The sequence below is a fragment of the Papio anubis genome, chromosome 8 (assembly GCF_008728515.1).
Source record: "Papio anubis isolate 15944 chromosome 8, Panubis1.0, whole genome shotgun sequence".
In the NCBI taxonomy this organism is placed as follows: domain Eukaryota; kingdom Metazoa; phylum Chordata; class Mammalia; order Primates; family Cercopithecidae; genus Papio; species Papio anubis.
Window position 1 is genome coordinate 19448648 of NC_044983.1, and position 19125 is coordinate 19467772.

Here is a 19125-nt window from a genome sequence, read left to right on the forward strand (position 1 = left end):
CCCTACCCAGACAGTGCCTGAGCAGGTGGGGGGTAGTTGAAGCCAGGGCAGCAAGCAGCAATAAGCCAGGCAATGCCCTGCCTGAACAGACGTGGGCGGGCAAGGAAGGCGTGTTCTGGAATCCAGCAGGAAGAATGTACACAGCAAGGGAGCTCTGTGTGTGTGTGTGTGTGTGTGTGTGTGTGTGTGTGTGTGTGTGTGTGTGTGTGTGTGTGTATGCGTACCTACACATGTGCACCCATACACGTGTGTGTTCACATTTAGTTTCATAGTAAAAAAAAAGCAACTTATTATCACTTTTAAGCAATAACTGAATCATCTTTTTCCTCTCCAGTGAAGTAAAAGGAAAATTTTTAAAAAAACAGGAACAAAATTACCATAGAGAATGTCAGTTCCAAATAAGACCCTCCAGGTTCTGCTGATTCTCCCACTGAGTGGCAGGGCTCAAGTCATCACTGGGAGAGAATTTATTTTTAAAGTGTCATCTTAAACTGCAAGGCTGTCCGTTAAACATCACAATTAAACATGCCAAAGAAGGCATATTGCCAAAATGCCCACTTAACCCACCCAAACATCTCAAACCCATCCCTTACTGAGCTTCCATAATCTCATTTATTACAGTTTCTTTCTCTCTCTCTCTTTTTTTTTTTTTTTTTTTTTTTTTTTGAGACGGAGTCTTGCTCTGTCGCCCAGGCTGGAGTGCAGTGGTGCAATCTTGGCTCACTGCAAGCTCCGCCTCCCGGGTTCACGCCATTCTCCTGCCTCAACCTCCCAAGTAGCTGGGACTACAGGCGCCCGCCACCATGCCTGGCTAATTTTTTTTTATTTTTACTAGAGATGGGGTTTCACTGTGTTAGCCAGGATGGTCTTGATCTCCTGACCTCATGATCCACCCGCCTCGGCCTCCCAAAGTGCTGGGATTACAGGCGTGAGCCACTGTGCCCGGCCCTTTTTTTTCTCTTTTTAAGGCAGAGAAAGTAGACAGACACCTGTTGGCAAATGCTAACTGTCCGTATTCACATAGACACAAGTTTATTCTCTAAACCCGGAAGAAGCTGCTGGAGGCTCAGAGTCATTTCTGCAAAGTGGAGAACAACTTCCTGACCTTCTCCAAAAAGCCTTCTGCCTTCAACAGCTGGTTTGAAAACGCAGAGGAGGACCTACTGCAACTCCCTGGAAGAAATCAAAGTGATGCACTTTGATATACATGGAGAGGAGGGCTTCTGGGGAGATATTTGGCTGCAGGTTTTAAAGGAAGTGGCTGAGGTCCCCTCAGCCAACCAACACTCTTCCCTACCTCTAAACTCCTTCACTCTTCTGGCTCTTCTTTACCTACCGGTTCGTGACAATCCTTGTATCTCTGTTTTCCTCACTTAACTTTTCTCACAAGCTTAATGGACTGCCGAAGGTCACCTAGTCTAGTCTGTCAGTAATTATGTGCTGGAGAAGAAGGGATGATTTGAGCAGGAAGTCTGTCAGGCTCCAGACAGCTCCCCGAAGGGACAGGAGTCCCAGATTGATCCTGAGACATAGGAGGCACGTTGGAGACTAACTAGGACTCCCTAGATGGCCCTGCAACCTGGCTGCAGGTCATTTAGGCAACTGGCAACAAGTGGGCCCAGCAGGGGCCAATATTTAAGGGTCAGGGGTGGTCAGCACAGAGGCTCATGCCTGCAATCCAGCACTTTGGGACATTGAGGTAGGAGGATCCCTTTAGGCCAGGAGTTCAAGACCAGCTTGGGCAACATAGTGAGACCCCGTCTGTACAAAACATTTTAAAATTAACCAAGTGTGGAAGCACATGCCTGTAGTCCCAACTACTCAGGAGGCTGAGGCAGGAGCATTGCTTGAGCCTAGGAGTTTGAGGTTGCATCGAGCTGTGATCATACCACTGCACTCTAGCCTGAGCAACAGATTGAGAACCCCTCTCTACCAAAAAAATTGGGGGGCCCCTTGGCTACTGTTTGGGGAGGGGCATGGCCATCCATAGCCAATCTCCAACCAGTGACAAGGATGGGGCTCTGGGTCCAATACCCTGGAGAGGCACAGGAAAAATCCAACAGGTATCATGGCCTCAGCACCATGGGCTGGGGTTCAAGGCCTACAGAAACCCTAGCTGTATATTCACACTGTGAATGGGTAAACAGACCCAGAGAGGGGAGGGAGAAGGGCATGGAGTATACATGCTGTTTCAATCAAACCTCAAACTCCACAAAAGCAAGGAACATTCCTATTATGGCTCTTTGAATACCTATATTACTGGACAGAAAAAAAAATAATCAATAAAGAAATGTGGCCTCATTACTTCCCTGCTCAAATTCCTTTGAAGCTCTAATTTCCCTCAGAATAAAGTTAAACTCCCCTGGGGTCATCTCAATTCTACCTCTCCAGCCTCAAATCCCACGCTTGTGGGCTTTCTGCACCCAACTGCCACCCCAGGTCCCACCTGCCCCCACCCAAGCACACACCCCACACATACACAGTCCTTCTCTGCCCCTGCCCTCCAGCCAGTCTGAACTATTTCCAATCCTTTGAACATGGTACAATTTCTCATGCCTTCATGCCTCAAAGCTTTTGCATAAGATTATCTCTATTTTAAGAACACCCTTCACACCCCCCGTGCAATTCTTTTTTTTTTTTTTTTTTGAGATGGAGTCTTGCTCTGTGGCCCAGCTTGGAGTGCAGTGGTGCGATCTTGGCTCATGGCAAGCTCCGCCTCCCAGGTTCATGCCGTTCTCCTGCCTCAGCCTCCCGAGTAGCTGGGACTACAGGCACCCGCCACCATGCCCTGCTAATACCCCCATGCAATTCTTATTGCATTGAAAAATTCCTGCTTGTCCTTGAAGACCCAGGTCACAGGTCATTTCTCTGGGCATCCTTCTCTGTGTTCCAAAAACCCTGGCTGGCACATGTCTCCAATCACACTAGTCATCACACAACTGAACAAGCACTGAAGCACTCATCTGTTCTCCTTCTCCAAACTAGGCTGAGGGCCTTAAGAGCTGGAGCCATAGTATTCACCTCTGAATAGAGGGTGATGAATGAATGAAGAATGAATGGAATGAATGATGTGTTAATCCATTTTCATGCCGCTGATAAAGACATACCCCAGACTGGGTAATTTATAAAGAAAAGGAGGTTTAATGGACTCACAGTTCCACATGGCTGGGGAGGCCTCACAATCCTGGCAGTAGGCAAGACAGAGAATGAGAGCCAAGCAAAAGGGAAAACCCCTTACAAAACAATCAGCTCTCATGAGACTTATTCACCACCACGAGAGCAGTATAGGGGAAATCGCCCCCATGACTCAATTATCTCCCACCAGGTCCCTCCCACAGTGTGTGGGAATTTTGGGAGCTATAATTCAAGATGAGATATGGGTGGGGAAACAGCCAAACCATATCAAATGATAAACACAATCATCCATTGGGTTGAATACTCAGAGGTATCACAATCACACGTCCTAGAAGAAAAGGAAAAACTGGTCACCAACATGGTCTGGACCTGAATATTCTTCCTCTTCCCCAGCACCATTTTCTGGCCTCTCTCTGGGGCCCTTCCATTTGTGGACAGGAAGTCAAATAATTTAAAGAGTCATGCTTCTGCGTTGGCAGTAGTCTGTCTGGGACATACAGGCACTCAGTCATTTCCTAAAAACAAGTTTGAATGCTCAGTCTTTTCCCACTGGCCTTAACTGGCTGCAGGCTTCACAGAGGGCCCCCAGGCCTGGAATGCCACAGTCGTTAGTGCAGATTCCATTATGGGGAAGGAAGCACACATTTTCAGAATAAATGAAGAAATTAATGAATTCTTCAGGGGGTCCTAGGCAAGGATGGCACATTTTATCTAGAGGGCTTTCCTCTGGACTTGGAAAATGGGTGCATAACATATTGGGGAGCACATCCTACATGGTGCAGCTTCAACATCTGTACCTCATTCAGTGAGCCTCACAACCAGCCTGTGAGGCGAGCATGATTGTCTCCATTTCACAGGTAAAGAAAATGAGGCCGAGACCCCAGGAGATTCCCTGGGCACACAGCTATGCTGTGGCAGTGCCAAAATTCAAACCTAGGACTAACTCCAAAGTCCAAGGGAAATTATGTTTGTCTTTCCAAGAATATGGCTTTGCCGGATGCAAGACTGTAAAAGGACCCCCTTATTAAGATAAAACAGCTTCCCAATATTTTGTCTCAGATAGGACAGCCTCTGAATGGGTAAAGCAGGCTGGACCAAGTGGTTCTGGCATCAGCTCTGGCTTCTTTTTCCACAGCTTCTCCTTCCCTCAAGGTTCTTGCATTCACAACATACTGCTCACCCCTCAGGACCTGCTGTTCACACCTTGCACCCTCAGGACTGCAACTCACTTTCAAAGTGCTCATCTAAACATATATGCACATCTTCCCTTGGCTCATCTCACAACAGCTGAGGTGGATGGAATATCCAAGAATACTTTACTAAACATTACAGGGAAACAGCCAAGGAGAGCACAGGAACCACGAAACATCAGGGTGCAAGGCACAGGCTTCTCCTCCTGCCAGAGAGGATTTATATCCTGGCTTACAGTTCCAACACATTAAGGGATCACCAGAGTCCAGCTGGAGCCAACCTTGAGTCAAACACAGGTCAGGGCACCTGAGAGAGGAGAGGAATGACCTGGAGCCCCCAGACCCATGGAAGGCAGCACCAAGATCTCAGACTCACCCAGGAGTCAGGCACAGGGCGATAGTCACTGGGACAAGAAAGTCCTGGGTGTCAGGGCAGCTGATGAAGGCTCTCCAGACCTCCTTCCACTGGACCTGAAGATGTGCAAACACAAGCCCCATCATGCCCTCTCCAGTTTAAAACCACCTGTGCTTTTTCATCACCTTAGTGGGCTCACAAGCCTTCTAGAATGCCCCCTTAGTATTAGGGTTCTCCAGAGAAACAGAACCAACAGGACATACATATCTAGATATATTATAAAGAATTGGCTCAATGATTATGGAGGCTGACAAGTCGCAAGATCTGCAGCCAGCAAGCTGGAGACCCAGGAGAGCTGATGGTGTAAGTTCCAGTGCAATAGGCAGCAGGCTCAAGATTCAAGAAGAGCTGGTGTTTCAGTTCAAGTCCAGAGGAAGGAAAAGACCAATGTCCCAGCTCAACAGTCAGGCAGGAAGCGTTCCCTCTTACTCAGCCTTTTTAAATTTTATTTATTAATTATTATTATTATTTTAAATGGAGTCTCGCTCTGTTGCCCAGGCTAGACTACAGTAGCAAACTCTCAGCTCACTGCAACCTCCACCTCCCGGGTTCAAGCAATTCTCCTGCCTTATCTTCCCAAGTAGCTGGGATTACAGGTGCAGACCACCATGCCTGGCTAATTTTTTTTATTTTTAGTAGAGATGAGGTTTCACCATGTTGGCCAGGCTGGTCTGGAACTCCTGATCTCAAGTGATCAAGGAGGCCTTGGCCTCCCAAAGGGCTGGGATTACAGGCATGAGCCACCACGCCTGGCCGCTTATTCAGCTTTTTGTTCCATTCAGGCCTTCAACTGATGGAGTGAGCTCCATCCATATTAGGGAGGCCAATCAGATTTCCTTCATCCACGATTCATCTGTTAACATTGTCCAGAAACACCCTCATAGACACACCCAGAATAATGTCTGACCAAACATCTGGGCACCCCATGGGCCAGGCAGGTTGGCACATAAAATTAACCATTATAACCTTTAACTTTGTAGCTGCCCGTCTTCCAGCCCACACAACTCACATTCCTACCCAAGCCACCTGGTCTCACACCTCTGGCCTTTGTGTACACATTTTCCTACGAGGATGCTCTTCCCTCCGTTTTCTTCTCTTTAAACTCCTACTCATACATCAAGACCCAGCTCCTGGGTGGCTCCTCTGGCTCCTCAGTTTGCCTTTCCCCTGTGATGTCAGAGCTGTGCTGTTCAGTTCAATCAGCTTTCATTAAACACTTACTAGACTAATCACTGTTCACTGAGAAACAAGCGTAAGACAGAGGCCCTGTTCTACCTGTATCTACAGTAATAAGTGAAAGAGTAGTGAAAGAAAGACAATTTCTGAACAATGTGAGAGGTGCCTAAGTGAGCCTGGGGCAGCAAGTGGGGAGGGGAGTACAGGGCTCTCTCTAGAGAAGACAAACAAGCCACATCTGGAAGTACGAAACAGGACAAGTTAAGAAAATGGGCATTTCAAGCTCGGAAAGGTGGACAGGTAAACCAAGGTGGATAGGTATCAGTCCACCTGTTCTCAGAGAAGCACAGGCAGTTTGGTGAAGCTGGGACATGAAGTGAAAGAGGTTCCTGAGGCAGATGTTGATGCTAGATCCAGGGCATGAACACTTACAAGCCATGCAGAAAGAGCTGACTTTGACCCCAGTAGAGATAACCACAAGGCCTTATGCATGTTGTGGTTTTAACATTTATCTCATGGGACCTTAATATCTGGCCATATATGTGACACCCCTGTGAGACTGAGCTTCTTGAAAATAAGAGCGCCGTCTCAGTCACTTTGTAGCTCTAGCACTCAGCATGGCGCCTGGTACAAATGAGTTTTCAGTAAAGATTTGTGCAATTGATGAAGGGAGGGAGGGAGGGAGAGAGGAAGGGAAAGGGAGGTAGGGAGGGAAGGAAGGAAGGAAAGAAGGAAGGAAGGGAAGGAAGAGAGGGGAGGGGAAGGGAGGGGAGGGGAGGGGAGGGAAGGGCAGGGGAAGGGAGGGGAGACAACTGTCCCATTTGGTCTTTGCAGAAATCTGAAGAGGTAGGTAAGAGAGTCATTATAGTCCCCATGTTACTGTTGGGAAGCTGAGGCACAGAGAGCTCAATGATTTGCTCAGTCTCCTTCTATGTTGCTGCCTGACTCCCTGCCCAGGGCTCCTTTGAAGACGTGCTGCCCCTCTGCAGGACAGACTGGGGAGGCACACAGTGGCCATAGCCCCTGGCCTGGGACCTGCCTGCCAGCCACAGGCAGATCCCAACAGCCGACTTCTGTCATTGGGGCTGCAGTATCCACTGCTACCAATCTATTTTAGGACGAGAGGGCCTCTGAGCCACCCAGCACCTTCTCTTAACCTCTTTCACTTCTCTTAAGAGGTTAGATGGCAGGTCCAAGAATATTTCCAAAACATTACTGCTTTCTGGCATTTTTCTCAGTTACATATTTAGGGTTCCCTACAAAAAAAATAGATGTGTGCAGAATTTACCCCCTAATTTTCCTCCTTCTTCCCAGGTTCATTTTCTCTTCTCTGCTAGCCATCCCTGCCTGTTCCCCACATCTTTTTGCTCTTCTTTCTCCTCCCTATCCCAGCTGCCCTTCCTCTCCTGGTTCCCCTCCAGTGCAGATAACCCATCCTCCTAATCCCATTCTTTAAGCCCTCCCAGTTCTGCCTTGGCATCTGCCTGACCCTCAAGGAGCTGCCTGCTGGATATTTCTTCTTCAGAACCCTGGCTCTGATCTTCCCTCTCCCCTATCCCTGTAGCCCACCCCTGCCAACCCACAGTTGAGCAGGGCCAGGGCCAGGGAGTGAGCAGGGCTATTAAGCTCCAGAGCTGGCAGGGAACAGTTTATGCAGCGTGGTCTCTTTGTTTCATCTAGTGGAACTGGCCTCATAATTAACTCCTCTCGATGGAGCTTGCTGGTCCCTGAGCTCCCTTTATACTCACAATTTCACATTTCAAGGACATTCCAGAGCCCACATCTGCTCCGGCAGCATGTTCAGGCTTCAATTCTGCCACCTCTCAGTGGGATCAGGGATTGAGCTTCATTGCAGCCCAGGGTCTCCTGCCCCAGGGATGAGCCAGTCTGGGCAGAGCAGCTTCTCCCCAACCTCTGCCCAAGGCCTTCTACCCAGTTTTCATCCTGATAAGGACCCCAAGGAGGCAGCTACAGTGGGAACAAATGAAGGGGTTGGGAAGGGGACAAAGGACTAGAGCTCACACAGCATCCTCCTCCCTACCTAGCCCAACACTTAGGCAACACAGAAATGGAAATCTTTGCAGTCCTTTATTTCCCTCTGCCAGCTCCTAAGAAAACCAAATCTCTCATCTTGGTCCCACTTATTATAGTTTTTTGTCTTTTTTTTTTTTTTTTTTTTTTTGTAGAGAACGGATTCTCGCTATATTGCCCAGGCAGGTCTCAAACTCCTAGGCTCAAACTATCCTTCCAATTCTGCCTCAGTAAGAGCTGGGATTTCAGGCATGAGCCACTGAGCCCGGCCTCATGGTCTCTCCTTTTAGATCAGGAATATATTTTGCTTCTGTTCAGCTTTAAGAACCCAGTGTGGACTTTCCAGGACCAATAAGGGATAAATACCCTAGCAAAAGGGTCTGGGAAAAAAAAAAAAAAAGGAGAGTCACAAAGTGCTTTATCACTGTTCCAGGTTAAAATTGTCTCACTTTGCTCTCTACATTATTTTTTATTGGAATTGTATGTTTGCATCATGCTCTTAGAGGAACCAACAAGGAGGTCTCACCTGTCCTATGCCTAAGAGCAATGAGTCTAAGCATGTCACAGCCCTTCAGAAGAACCCGTTTCATAGCAGAAAACACTGTGCTCACTTCAGCAAGTAGGATGTGAGGAGGCTTTTGATCTCTCATGTGGACATTGTAAGTAATCATTTCTTGTGTTCTCCTCTTTGCTTTGGTGGCTGAGACCCTCTTAGCAAAGTCTGCATCTCACCTCCGGGAGGTGTGATAACTTCGCACCTGCCTTCATCTTACCCCCGATCCTTGTTTTCTCTTCACTGCCTCTTCCTTCTCTTGGACCATACTGATCAGGATCCCGGGTGAGGGGAGGTGAGCTTTCCTCCCTATGTCTCCCAGTGGCAGAGTCAAGGTTTGGTAAAGGCTCCCATTGTCATACCTGCTGGAGAGCCTGGAGTGGTGCTCGTGGGACCATGTCTGACACTCCCTGGCTTTCTAGAAGGAATCCTTTCTCTCCCACTCTGCCAGCCCCCGCCACCCCGCCCCAAGGAAGTGGGAGTGAAGAGCAAAGGGGTTATGGAGAGCCAGCCCATCCCATCTGCCTGCATGGTCTTGAGACACTCTCCAGAGACCTCACTGGTCCATTTATTTTCTTCCTCCATTCTCCAAACTTTTATGACACCGTAAATACTTCAAAGGCCAAGCAGTGCCTAAAAACATTCAAAGGGTAGATAACTGGGGCAGTCTATACCTAGGGCCCTGCAGGCCACCTTTGGTTCACATCTGTCAAGCTACTGAGCTTCAAGAAAATCAATGGCATGGAGGCTTCCGGGGCCAGCCACTCCCATCTCAGTCCAGGCACCAACAGCAATATCCATCACCCTGCCAGTCCCGGCCCACCAGTGGAAATGACTGGGAGTAACACCTCAGGGTTGAGAAGGGCTTCTAGGTTCGGGCAGCCCAGGAAAGAAAACAGAGGGAAGAGGAAGACGGCAGAGATCAAGATTCTTCCTACCCCTTTCAACCCAATAATACCTGTTTGGGAAACCAGTTGCAGTGGAGGAGGCTGCAAGGAATCTTTATGTGTGGTTTGCTTGCTTGCTTGCTTGCTTGCTTGTTCCAAAAGCACATATAGTAATACCTTGTGACTTTATTTTATACATATACACACACACACACACACACACACATACACATATAAAACAGATGTGGTCTTTAATATGCTATTGTGTGTTCTAAACCTCTAGTGTGGAGATAGTGTATATCTCTATTATTTTACAGATGAAGAAATCAAGGTAAAGATAATCAACATGGTTTACCAGAGTCATGGTCTTACCCAGTGGCTAAACTGAAACTACAACCCAGTTCCCTGCCCTCCAATTCAAATACACACCTCACCCCCATCATCTCCTTAACCAATGAGAGTAACACAGCACCTCCCAGCCTCCCTGGCTCCAGCTTCTGAGTAGCTGGGTGGAGAGTTTGTGAGATGGGTTGATAATAATGGCATGAGGACCTGGGGATCCAGGAGCAAGGGAGAGAACAGGCATGGAAAAGTCAAAAAGAAATTTTAGGGAAGGAAGAAGGCAGAACTCAGAGACTAGACACAAATTTCTACTAGGTTTCTAATAATGAATTGTTTTGCTCTCCCAGAGGTACTGGCCTCAAATCGGCAAGCAGATTTGTTAGGTCATTGTTCAGTGAATGTCCACCATGTGTCAGGCATGGGGCTGGTCATCTGGTGAAAACACGGATGAAGGAGGTGTGTTTTCTGGCCTCAAGAAGGTCATTTTAATGAGGAAGATGATTTTTGACAAAACCTAATAATTACCCCACTTATATTAATCATCTCTCTCTTTCTTAGAAACACAACTCTCAACTTGAGCTGGGATTAAAGGCCATATTTTCCAGCTTCACCTGCAGCTGTAGCCCAAGGCATTAGCAGAAAAGGAGTCTACAATTTTTAATGAATATGTTTACAGGGAAGGGATATGCCATTTGTAAACCCTCCTTCTTCCAGCAGGCTGGAATGTGGACATGAAGGCCGGACCTCTAGTAGCCACTTTAGACCTGGAGGTTACCTTTAGAATGGGACCTGTCCACAGTAGAGCATAGAACAGAGAGTGGGCCCGGACATCATGGGGCACTGACCAGCTGCAGAGTCACTACCTCCAGACTCCCTGTATACAAGAAGATTTTTACCTTGTTTAAGATGCTATTGTTTTAGAACTTTCTGTTACACTCACTTCACCATAACCCTAACTAGTAAAGCACCCAGCAGACAAGTCAGACCATGGTAAGAGCTGATTGTGTTCTAAGGAGTGCTCTGTGGGAGCAGCACCACAATCAATTGACTCTGCTCAGGCAGGTTAAAAAAAGCATTACAGAGATGTGTGAATGAGTCTTTAAAATGAAGTAGGATTTCCTCTGGTAGACAAGGCAGGTGGGGAGTTCCAGGGGAAGGGGAACATGGAGACAGAAAAACACAGGGCTCATTCAAGGAAAGGGAAGTACCAGCCTGCCACTGCAACACTGAGTAGGAGAGAATTCCCTGAGGAGAGAGGCCTATCCAGTGACCATCTAGTCCCTCCTAGACACGACATATGGATGCAGGGTGCAGCCTCGGTCCTCAGCATCCCTCCAGCTTCTAAGTAATTACCCTCCCAGTGCCTTTCTGTCCTGCAGCTGTTCACACCAGCTGTTGTGACAATTCTCACTACACACTCTGGAGTCCATGGGGAACAGGCTGCTGTGCAGGGAGGCAACAGACGACTCCAGGGAGAGCCATTAAACACCTGCTGGGCTCCACTCCAAAGGTTCAGAAAGATAATTTCTGGGCTTCCAGGTAACTTGGGTCTTGGAAAAACAGAACTGCTATCTTCACAAGCACTCAAGGGACTGAGCATCTGAGAAGCAGAACACAAGGGCCACTGTCCTGGTATTGGTTGTCTATTGCTGCATAGCAAACCACTCCAAAACTTAACGAGTTATAGCAACAATCATTTGCTCTTTCTTATGATTCCATGGACTGGCTGGGCTCTCAGCTGGGCATTCTCCTCCCTGTGTTGTTGGCACTTGCGTGGTGGTTGACACTGCTGCCGTTCAGGACCTCTCCGTGTTATTTCTCTAGAAGAGTAGCCATACTTCTTTCTTTATTAGTTGTATAAATTTAAGGGGTACAAATGCAGTTTTGTTACCTGGATATATTACTCAGTGGTGAAGTCTGGGTTTTCAGTGTAACCGTCACCCAAATAATGTACATTGTACCTATTAAATAATTTCTCATCCCTCAACCCCTCCCATCCACCTCCACCCTTCCAAGTCTCCAATGTCCATCATTCCACACTCTATGTCCATGGGTACACATTATTTAGCTCCCACTTCTAAGTGAGAACACGTGGTATTTGACTTTCTGTTTCTGAGTTATTTCTCTTAAAGATAATGGCCTCCAGTTTCATCCATGTTTTTGTAAAAGATGTGATTTCAGTCTTTTTTAAAGCTGAATAGTATTCCATTGTATAGATCTATGCTACATTTTCTTTATCCAATTATCCATTGATGGACACTTAGGTTGATTCCATATCTTTGCTCATGAACAGTAGGGTAGTCATACTTCTTCTCTTGGGGCTAAGGCCCAAGGTAGGACATCAGCGGGGCAGGAAATGTTGCAAGATCTCTTCCACTTGACTCTGTTGGTCAAAGCAAGATACAAGGCCAGCTTAGACTCAAGGTGGGAAAATAGATTCCATCTCTTGATGGTAACAGTAACAAAGTTACGTTGCAAGAGAGAATGTACAATGAAAAGGATTTTTGTGGCCATCTTTGCAAACAATCTGTCACTGGCTACCCTCTAACCACAATTATGCACATGTACCTCTGCCCTCAAAATACCAGTCCTCTTAAAGTATCTGCTTGAAATTCCGAATTTCATCATCAGATCCAGATGTGGATGAGGATCCTTGGGCACAGTTCCTCAGGGGCAGTGGAGCCAGAACATGTGAGCCAAAAAGACCAGTTCTGTGTCCCCTACATGGCCAAGAAACAACAGTGAGGGATGGTGGTCTTCAGTACCAAATCCTTTACTTTCCTCCAGACTCTACTAACCATCTCCCTGCTGTCCTAACAGCTCTGTCAGTCACACATTTTGACTTCTGTTATAGCAACCCACTTTCAGGTACCAGTTTCTGGAGACTGGAGAAAGGGTGATTCATATTACATAGAAGCAGGATGTTTGGCATATACATTACATTCTATGTAATATGAACACTATGGACTGTGGCACTGTGGAAGGTACCCAATGACACCTAATGAACTTGTGGATCTGGCTAAAGAGATGTAGAAATGTAGAAAGTGCCATTGGACTTCTCTTAGTTGCATAAAATACATGAAAACAGAGATTAACTAAATCAGAAACTGTCTTCAGCTTTCAAGAAGAACCTACAGAATATAAAGAGAAGCCAGGATAGTCTCTCCAGCCAGCAAAAGATTCCCAAAGTAAGAAATGGCCTCAGAATAAAGGTCAAGAGTATGGCCGTAACACCATGGATTAGGAACTCAAAAAGATTTAAGACAATGCATAATAGACACTTTCAGCATGACAAAAGCCTTTCTAAGAATCCTATAGTCCCATGACTTACAGGCCAAGATAGAGCGAAGCCTGCCCCAGAAGAAATGTTGGGTGTGGCATGAATCTAATGATGCGGACAATAATCTCATTCATCAAATACAGAGTTTTTAAAGGAGGTATTTCACTTCTTACTAAAAGGGGACAGTGACAGATCAGAATGAAAAGAGGTCTCTACCCCTATCCCAACTCAACCGAGGTAGGAAGCAGATAGAAAAATCTCAGCTAAAAACACAGACACTTCTTACAGAAAAGGAAAAGCATCTTGAGCCTAGACCAAGAGTTCAAAGGACAGAGCCACAAATGTGGAAGATTAAAAACAGGAGCTAAGATCAATGGAGGAGGAAACCACTCCAAGGGAGCACCTAATTAAGGAAAACCCATGCCTCTGGAATTGGGAAACTGGTTACAGGAGCTTGGCTAGATTTCAGCCTTTGTTTTTTTGGGTTTTTTTTTTTTTGAGACGGAGTCTTGCTCTGTTGCCACTGGAGTGCAGTGGCTCAGCCCACTACAAGCTCCATCTCCTGGGTTCAAGGGATTCTCCTGCCCCAACCTCCAGAGTAGCTGGGACTACAGGCACTTGCCACCATACCCAGCTAACTTTTGTATTTTTAGTAGAGGCAGAGTTTCACCATGTTGGCCAGGCTGGTCTCGATCTCTTGACCTCATGATCTGTCCACCTCGGCCTCCCAAAGTGCTGGGATTACAGGCATGAACCACTGCGCCCAGCTGATTTCAGCTTTTCTATGGGCCAGTGTGTGTCTCCCAGTCTCCCTCCTTTTGTCTGCGAATGTCTGTCTATTTTGAAGACCCTTTCTTCCTCTCCATTGCCTTGGGTACATTGTATACTGGGGGGTGTGGTGGCAGATAACTTATCTTCTAAATTTTCAGGTCTCTTAATCAGCAGTAGACCCATGGGAACAGCAACATGCAAGGGACCTTTTCAACCTCTGAACTTGAGGCAGAACACAACATTGAGTACATCAACCCCAATAATATGACTAGGTGAGGCTTTAGGGGTCTTGTGGAGGAAACGTGGTGGAAGTGACATTCTGGAACATCTAGGCCCAGGACTTAAAAAGTCCCACAGCTTCTATTTCAGCCTCTTAGAACCCCGAATCCTCATGTAACGAAGTACAAGCTATCATGATGGACACACAAGGTAGAGAGAGGATCTGGAGGAGAAACAAGAAGCCCCAACCAATGACCACACCAACACAATTGAAGAAAGCTTCACTGTCACAGTAAGGTTCTTGGAGGTTGCACGCAGCCGCTTGAGTCCAGGCAAGGCCAGCAGATGAGCCAACCAATCCAAAGAGCCAAGAGAAAGAATAAGCAGACTGGCCAATCAATCCACAGAGTCAAGAGAAATAATAAGCAGACGAGCCAGCCAATCCACAGAGTCAAGAGAAAGAATAAGCAGACCAGCCAGCCAATCCACACAGTCAAGAGAAATAAAAGCAGACCAGCCAGCCAATTCACAGTGTCAAGAGAAATAATAAACAGACCAGCCAGCCAATCCACAGAAATAACGAGCAGTTGTTGTTTCAATTTAAGCCACTATGTGTTGGGGGGTGGTTTGTTGTATAGGATTGTATTATTGACATAATTCTCCTCTTCATTTTATATTCTAATTATCTGCTGGATTAGAGGGTTAAATAGTAGATATTGAATATTACTGATGGAAAGGCACAAAGCGAAAGCATTTCACAGTTGTATCCTTTCCCACAAGACTGCGAAAACTTCATATAACCCTAGAGAAACCAGAAATTCAACACCATCATTTTACAGATGAAGGCACAGATACAGAAGATGATTTGTCCAAAAGGCCCGCAGGGTGGGTAGTTCTAATAGTCTTGTGGATCCAGGTTTATGACAAATCCAGAAGTGAAACCTAACATTCTGACTTTTAATCTAGGGCTATTCTCGGTAACCACATGGCTTCTTAACCAAGAAATTTCTTTGTAGGAAAAGTGGAGTGTAAAAAAAAACAAAACAAAAACAACAACAAAAACTGCCATGTTTCCTGAATCATTTAGAAATGTGTGTGACTGAGAGTAATCCAAAACTCAACAAACAGTGGTCTAATGAGGTAGGGTTTTTTTTTGTTTTTTTTTTCTCTCATAATTAAGAATTCACACCAAGTGTGGAGGCTTATGGCTCCAATCCCAACACTTTGAGAGGCCCAGGCGGGCAGATCACCTGATGTCAGGAGTTCACGACCAGCCTGGCCAACATGGTGAAACCCTGTCTCTACTACAAATACAAAAATTAGCTGGGTATGGTGGTGCACACCTGTAATCCCAGCTACTCAGGAGGCTGAGGCAGGAGAATCACTTGAACCTGGAAGACGGAGGTTGCAGTGAGACAAGATTGCACCACAGCACTCCAGCCTAGGTGGCAGAGTGAGACTCCATCTCAAAAAACTAAAAAATTAAAAATTAAAAAAAGAATTCAGGGTTGCAGTGCAGCTGCCTAGCATGGCTACACAAAACTGCCACCAGGGATCCAGGCTCCATTCTATCTTTCTGCTCCGTCGTCTTTAACATGGACCTTTCATTCTCACCCTCATGGTCACAAAAAGGCTGCTACAGCTTCAAATATTGTTTCTATATTACAAACAGGAAAAAGGGAGATTAAGTCAAAAGTATATAATGAAATCCTCCTTCTTACAAGGCTTGGTGTTTTTATCCAGGAATGGAAGCTCTCCCCAGAATTTGCCAACAGACAATGGTCCAGAATGATGTCTCATGGCCATGCTGACGACAAGTGAAGCTAGAAATGTAAGTACTTTATTTTGCTTTTTAGTCTATAGGACAGAAAGACAAGGGAGAAGGAAGTCAAATGGGCCTTAAGTGAGTCAACCAGTAGTATCCATCATAAATCTTCCAAAAGAAGAAAAACAAAGGAACCAGAGAGAAGAGAAGTTAGGCACTATCCCCCAGTCCTCTGCATCATTATCTCTAATTCTTCAACTCACCAGGGGATGAACAGGCGATTTGCATGAACCACTTTGCCTGCCTCCAAAATGGACGGGATGTGTGCACGAAGTCGTGGGGTTGGTGGGGAACGGGCACAGAGATCTGTTGAGAAAGGCCTTAGATACACAGTACTAACAGCCCTATGGATTCATGGAAATCCTTGCATTATGTATATGCCAATAAATCATCATTGTGTTGGGAGTAAACAAAGAGACCACTAAATTCAGAATAAATTTCAAATTCACCTAAATGAGACATGCCTGGTAAATGGGACCCTTTTGTGAAGCAAGAAGCTCTGTCTGTCTGAAACATTCAGCTCCTGGTCTCTGGGGCAGAATACAACTTAAGAGGAACACTGGATTGTCAGAGCTTTGTTTCTCACATCATCCTCTAACAACAATCCCCATTCAGCATCCAGTGGCCTAACTGGGTCCAATCCCTCACCAGCACCATTTAGGAGAGGCTCAGAAACTTCTGTTCCTTGGCATATGGTTAGCATGTGTGAATATCAAGATGAAGTGTTACCGGAGGGACAGATAGAAGCTCAAGAAAGATCTACTATAAAAACAAAAAAGGAGGAAGACAGCCAGCTGGGGAGCCAGCAATCATCATTGTATAGTTAATGAGGCAGACAATGGAAAAGCACTTAGCTCTGAATGGAAGCTAGAAATTAGCCACATTTCAGCCCAGGGAGCGCAGGCCTGACCTGGGGGCCAGTTCTGGGACAGAGCACCAGACCCTGGGGAAAAAGGAACAGTGAATACCTTCTGATGACCTTTCAGTGGTCCTTGGTGATGGCAAGTCACAGGCACCTGAAAAGCCAGTTGTCCTGAGAGCATCACCTCCAAATTACAGATGTGGAAGTTTTGAAGCATCCATGTGTTCTGCCTCTGAACTCCTCCCAGCACCTCAGCTCCCAGGAAGCTACCATAACCTGCAATTAACTAGATGGCACTACTTCTCCACAGCGAACCAGAGCCAGGCGTGGACCAGGAGTAGTCCTAAAAATGCTTCAGGCCTCGTCCTTCTCTCCAGGAGCCAACAGCCCAGCTGGGGTGGCCAGATACACAGCCCCAGAAGATAATTAACAGTGAGCTGGTGGAAGGAACACAGCCCAGGTCAGGAGACTCGACTTCTCATCTCAGTTTGCTCACTAATTGGCCATATGACCTTGGAAAGGTCAGGCCCTCCACCTCTCTGAACTTCAGTTTCATTGTTTATAAAGTGAGTTGGCTGAACCAGCATCAGTGGATGTGAAATTTTGCTAAGAGTGGGACCAATTTTTTCGAGAGGGAAGTTTTTAAGGAAACTAATATATGAAATAGACAAAAGTGAAACTGATCTGTGTTGAAACAGAAGGAGCCCACAGCCAGGATGGTGCAGTCTCCCTAGAAGATGGTTTGGCAAGCACCAAAATAGGGTTCCTCCCAGCTCTGAATGGTCTGGAGATCCACCAACTTCGGTCTACTGCAACCACAGGTGCTAAATGTGCAGTGACTGGAAGAGGCTAATGGTGTGTGTGAGGTCAGAAACCCAACCCATAGGCCACCTGAGCAGAGCAGCAGTAAGAATAGACTCCAGGTCCAAATGTTTGGAAGGACACTCATTAACCCCAGATGAACCTTTACCAGCATTACCTATAGATGCATGTCCTGCTTCATCCAGCTCAGGTGATCATCTGCTTGAGCGATGCCTCATTCTGGAACATTGTCCAGCTCCCAGGTTCTAGCCTGCTCCTGGGTCAAGTTCTGCTCTCTTGAATATCCCGAAGCAGTGCTACACAATGGAACTGTCTGTGATGAAGGAAATGTTTCTATTTCGTGTTGACCAATATAATTCATTAGCCAATATTCACCTTATGTGACCATGGAGCACTTAAAATGTGGCTATTTCCACTGTGGAACTGAATTTTTAATTTCATTTTATGTAAACTTAATTAGCCACATGGCGCTAGTGGCTACCACATTGGCCAGCACAGCATTTACGGATCCGTGTTTCCTCTCAAATCCCACCTTCTCTCCACCCTTAATCTAAATTGCATCACTGAGAGGCCCACTCAGAAAGCAGTAGTGTGAGTCTCCCAGCCCCTGGAGAGTGTGGTCCTCGGACCTGCAGCATCAGCATCACCCAGGGGCTTATTGGAAATGCAGTCTCCAGCTTCCTTCAGTCCTCCTGGGTCATCACCTGTATTTTAACAAGATATCTCAGTGACATGTACCTGTAAGAACATTAAAGAAGCACCATTCTAGCCCACCGAGGGGGGCAGGATACAAGAAGAAACTGAGGCCCAGGTAATGTGAACGGCTCACCAAGACTCACACAGCCAAAAATGGGTTGAAATAATGCTTCTAACCCACATCATCTGATTTCAGTTGAATGGACAGTTTATAGCCTCTCCTTATTTATCTGTCCTTTGCTTCTGCCCAGGAGTAGCCATTATCAATTTTTTAACCGGAGTCATTTAGTCTCCCAGACTGCCAGCTTACCCATTACCACTAAACTGTTAACACTTAAGCCCAGCCATTAACAAAGTTATTTAGCATAAACAGAAGGTGGCATTCTGGCCTCCAATACAGAGTTAGTGTAGCTAGACCAGTGGGTTTCAGCCTGGTAGGTACTTCAGGGGCTTTGCAAACATTTAATTCATATTATAAATAGATACTAAAAATTTTTAAAGCACAGTACAAAACAGCACAAGCATGAAAACGTGTAGCATAACACATCTTAGCACCTAGAAGACCACCAAGACCACTATGTAAATTTGTGACACCAGGTGAAATCGTCTTTTTTCAGAACTTAGAATAATTTCTGCCATCTGACAAATATCCAAACTTCTGGTACAGGCGTCACTGATTAGGAACATTGTTTTTCACTGGAGCATTCTTCATGTACGTTTTTTGGTTTTTAACTTAGATCTTCACATGTTTCTTTGTGTGAAGAAACAGGCTGTTTCAGAAAACATATTACTGCTCTAAGTGTGTTCCCCCAAGCTGTTCAATGCCAGGCAAGGCTCAGGCTCTATGCTGGGGGCATCTTCTTTCTTGGCATAAGCTTCATGCAACAACTAGTGAAAAGTGACTCGCAGCATTAAGGTAAC